The sequence below is a fragment of the Silene latifolia genome, chromosome Y, assembly GCF_048544455.1.
Source record: "Silene latifolia isolate original U9 population chromosome Y, ASM4854445v1, whole genome shotgun sequence".
NCBI classification, from domain to species: domain Eukaryota; kingdom Viridiplantae; phylum Streptophyta; class Magnoliopsida; order Caryophyllales; family Caryophyllaceae; genus Silene; species Silene latifolia.
This window is the reverse complement of record NC_133538.1, coordinates 241,958,037-241,962,763: the sequence shown is the minus strand read 5'-3', so window position 1 is coordinate 241,962,763 and position 4,727 is coordinate 241,958,037. Positions and strand designations below refer to the sequence as shown.

Here is a 4,727-nt window from a genome sequence, read left to right as displayed (position 1 = left end):
CGATAATTAAATTAGACTGACTTAATTATAGCGATTGCATGTTAAGTTAGATCTAAAAAGACATATTAGAATCGACCGATCATATGACTTTCAACAATATAAATTGCTCAATCAATGAATTAAATTATACCCTTTGATGACTACCTAGTGAACCCGAATCTCTAGACTCTTTAATATTATTGTTATTCATTTTTAATTTACTTGCAATTAGTTGTTAGATATCAAATCAACAAACCCCAAAATTGTTACTTTAAGACAAACTTAGATATAAACAAACTAGATAAATTAACTAGCCTCCATGTGGATTCGACCCTGACTTACCGCTAGCTATCTTGTTAGTAGTAGTTTAGGATTTATTTTGATTAAGGCAAACGACTGAAAATAATCTTATCAAATTTGGCGCCATTGCCGGGGAGGCAACAATTGTCTGTTTGTTTTTAATTTAGTTTGTCTTTTGTCTCAGGGAGTATCAGTTCAATACTACAAATCCCTTAATATTTTGACACTTTCTTCTCGACACTTTACAAGGTTGTCGCAGCCCATTAGAGCGGGAATAAATTTAGTGGGCTTTTCTAACTTTAGGAAGCGTTTCAGTTTGTAAACGATGTCGTTCACACTCGTTTTATTCTCATCCAAACCCTAATTCTGAAAACTGCCACCCCACCGTCCCACGTATACCTTTCGTGTTACACAAATTCTTGTTTCAGACGGATCTTTTTGGTCTTATTTATCAGACGGATAAAATGTTGCAATTTTTTAAGAAAATGTAATCAATTAATTCACAAAATGTTATGGCTAGAGGTGTCATTTTTTACCCTGAAAATGATGTGAACAATAATGGTAACATGTTATCAAAAAATAACAATATTTCAGACCAAAAGCAATGGTCTTAAGAAAAACGGACCGTTCCTGTTAAAACAGTCCCTCCCCCCCCCCTCTCTCTCTCTCTAGCTCGCCCTAACCTGTTTGATAATGGTTACGAAGTATCAACCTAAAGCCAAATCAGAAGATGATCTAGTAGAGAAACACTGGAGATCTACAATTGTTTTTCAACTCTGCAATTTTCGGTTTGATTCCTTTAATATACACTATCATTAATTGTGCAAATTTTGTTCTATTACTTGTCATCCTCTCATCTTAAGCTTTATCTTATGAATTGTGCAAATTCAAGGATTATGATTGTTGTCTATTCTTATTATTTGATGTACTTCGTATGTGTGTACTTTTAGGGATGGAGCTTCCATTAACTTGAGTTTGGACTATATCTTTTTGCATAATTACAAAAATTTTGCAGTCAAGAATATTTAGGGAACGAATTGCTGCTGTACATCAAGGGGAGGTACTATTTATTTCATTTTAATCGAAGTGTTCATACAATCACCCTTATTCTATATTGCTGCACCAAAGCCCCTTTTAATGCAAGCAAATTTCTCAATTATTTTGTGCATTATTTTAACTTTAATTTTTTTGTGGTTAAGCTGCTTACTCAGATATTAAATAATTGTAGAAACTAGAAAGATCCTTCTTTTCTCATCTAAAAGTCAAATTAAAGTCCTAGGAACGTATGAGAGATTTTGAGTGATTGTACTATGTATTCAAACATATCCTTAATGTTGAGTTATCTATAAGTTGTACTCCTTTTATATACTATAATGGTGTTACGAGAGCTTGGGGCTTCCTTAATCGTAAAATGTTGATGCCTTCATATGAAAGAAAGGAAACAGTCTGTCACTGTTTAGGGATTGTCTTCCAATGAGTGAAAAATCTTCTATGTGAGAATGGTATTGATTCTGAATACAAGTTCTATTTAATTTACCGTTTATGTGAGACCGTCTTGTTCTATACTTCGTTTTCTTTGTATTAAGATTTAACAATTCTTCTGCTTGTAGGCCTCCAGGTGACAAATTAATACTTGTAGCCAATAGGCTTTTTCATGGAGATTGGAAAACCCAAGAATGATATAGAGAAAAGAGACGAAAGGTCAGCAATGATGAGTAGTTTGACGAGTCTTAGATATTTATATTCATAGTAGCTCTATCAAATTTTCTGATTTGATACATATTCTGGATTCCAACATTTCTTGAGTTGTTGTTGGTAATGTTCTACATTTATTTGGGAATAAATTATTGCTGGAATTGCTCACAATTTGATGCAGACAAACAATGTCTCCGAACTACTATTTATTTTACTCCTTAACTCCGTACCTCAAATTATATATGTAGAGTATAACTCCCTACTCAACATTTTTTAGTGGGCTTACCTTTTGAAAGTAATGCCATTTTTCCCTTTGTTAATTGATTGGTGTTACTCGTTTCCTTACTATTTTAGGAATGTTGATAATGTGGGTTTTATTGAGCCTAAAGACTTACATTGTTCCTTGGTATTTTATTTTTGAGCTTCTTATATGTGTTTTCTTAATGCTGAGTCTTCTCATAATCTCTGAACTCTAAAGTAATCTTGAATTTAAAAAGAAAATTTATGGGCTCTCAGTTAGTGTGACATTAACTATTCTGATTCTGTCACGGTATGATGTAAAATATCAAGTAGTTTTATAGGGAGTAAAGCCGGTTCGACTTAAATTTAAGCCTTTAGTTGGTGGTGCAGGATCAAACAAGAAATGGGTTAAAAATTTTGATATTGAGTTGCAGTTACTTGTGTGCTCAAAGGACGACAGGTAGTCCTTTTCTTCTGATGCTCTAATATGATTTAGATGATATTACTGACTTGTACGCTTCGTCATTGTCCATATGCTTGAATTTTCTTACTAAATTTGATGTATCACTAGGTGAAGAAATCTGACGAATTATTATAAAGTCATTACTTGAGTTGGATTGCTTATAGTTATATTTTGTGACTCAAGGAACTAGCTAGTTCTACAAAGACTCATGAATCATGTGTGTAAACATTATTCTATTTTGTCTTATGAAATTTATGAATAGCATATACGAATTACTTCTCTTAGAGTCTTTCTCATTGTTTGAAAGGACGAACATTTAAGCTTAGTTCTGGTTTTACTCTCTAACTCAAATGCTATTATAACTAAATATCTGATGTAAGCTCACTTGTTTGGGTGAAGGTTGATAGACTGGCCGAATGTTGATAAACTGTCAACTGATGCACTAATTTCTTATGAGAATTCTTTTGCATAATGAGTTTTGAAACATGAAGCTACTTTTGAATTATGTCTCACATTGTTCTAAATTTGTCTAGTCACTAATGTAAGCAAATTTGGATGCAGGTGACCTTTTGAGATAGAGGAATGTCTTTGTCTTCTGATGTTTAATCATTCCTTCATAAATCGAATCCTAGCTAATACATAATTCAGGTGAGTCTAGTCATCTGTATTTTGATTGAGGTAGTGTGATTATTTGTTTCTTCTTCTAACTTCCAGTTGTATGCATAGTAGTTGGTTTAGTTGCAGATGGAAGCTATGCTAATATGAATGCACCCGTCCTAAGAGTCATATAAATGACCCATTGTCGGCTTACCCCTCAATATTTTGTAGTGCATCAGATTCACCACTATTGTCACATGACAAGCAAACAAACATCTGGACATCGCGAGTACAAGAGAACTCCTTGTCTAGAATGTCAAAGTTGGGAATGGTATCTATTGTAATTGTTACTGTAAGTTGTATCGAGCAAGATTGTGTAGTGTTTGTAAACATTATTGGTTGTTAATAAATATACCATTACTCCATATTTTAGTTTCTTGGTTTTGATTTGATCTTGCTATTCACTTCAGTACATTTGTATGATAGTATTCTTGTTAAATGATAAGAACATAAATGCATTAGGTAAAACATAATTGATTCATACAATAATTTGTTATAGAGAAAATGAAAAATTGATGCTTAAAAGCGTCAAGAATATATAATTTTGGCGTCGTGATTATGCCATAGATGTGACACTTAAAAGCGTAGTTTTTATTATTGACGCATAAAGGCGTCAAAATTGGTGACGCTAAAAATCGTCAAAAAATAGTGACGGCCAAAATTTTGACACTTTTAGGAAGCGTCGAGAATATAATTAATGACGCTCTTTTGCGTTGAGAGTTGGCTTTATAAGCGTCAAAAATGCAAGAGATTTGTTGTAGTGGAGACAGTTTTACCTTTTCTTGTTGTTTTCGTGTATACCCTGGTCTAACAGGTTAGAGATTATACCTTTTGATCCAGAGCCAGAAAAGACTTTTCGCTACAGACGGAAATTTCAAAGAGAAGTAAGTCAAGTGGAAGACTTGACTACACTTGACTACGAGCGGTATACCTTTGCAGAAGATTCGTCCTTTGAAGAGGACCCTCTTATTTCTGCACCTGTGACTTCTACAGCATCAAAGATGCCGACATTAGTCAGTCACTCCGAACCCACGGTTGCTTCTATTCCTAAAGGCTTCAAGCTCCCTACCGGTGATAAGGGAACTTTTGAGATCAAGCCTTCATACATAAGCCTAGTAGAGAGGAATTTGTATGGAGGAAAAGCAGGAGAGGGCCCCGCAAAGCATAGGGAGAAGTTTGTTACTTATTGCTGTTCTATTCCTTTAACAGCTGGGGTGACTCAAGATTAGGTAAAACAAACTCTCTTCCCTTTCTCTTTGAGAGATGATGCAGCTGAGTGGTTAAGGGACTTAGACATGGAGACCGACGCAGTTACAGATTGGACTTCATTAGCTCTTGCATTCTACAAGAGGTATTTTCCACTACAGAAAACCGATGCTCTTAGAAGTCAGAT

At 34.3% G+C, this 4,727-nt stretch overlaps 1 long non-coding RNA gene across 3 annotated transcripts; it reads left to right on the top strand.

The window, feature by feature from the left end:
* The first annotated feature begins 916 nt into the window (after window positions 1-916).
* On the top strand, window positions 917-3,708 carry LOC141633954 (uncharacterized). Of its 3 annotated transcripts, XR_012538720.1 has the most exons (6): window positions 917-1,067; window positions 1,230-1,339; window positions 1,890-1,980; window positions 2,605-2,674; window positions 3,239-3,325; window positions 3,407-3,708. It is a non-coding gene; the product is annotated as an uncharacterized LOC141633954 (long non-coding RNA). The 3 variants fall into 3 exon arrangements; XR_012538719.1 differs by having other exon boundaries at window positions 3,239-3,708; XR_012538718.1 differs by lacking the exon at window positions 2,605-2,674 and having other exon boundaries at window positions 3,239-3,708.
* Window positions 3,709-4,727: the final 1,019 nt, after the last annotated feature.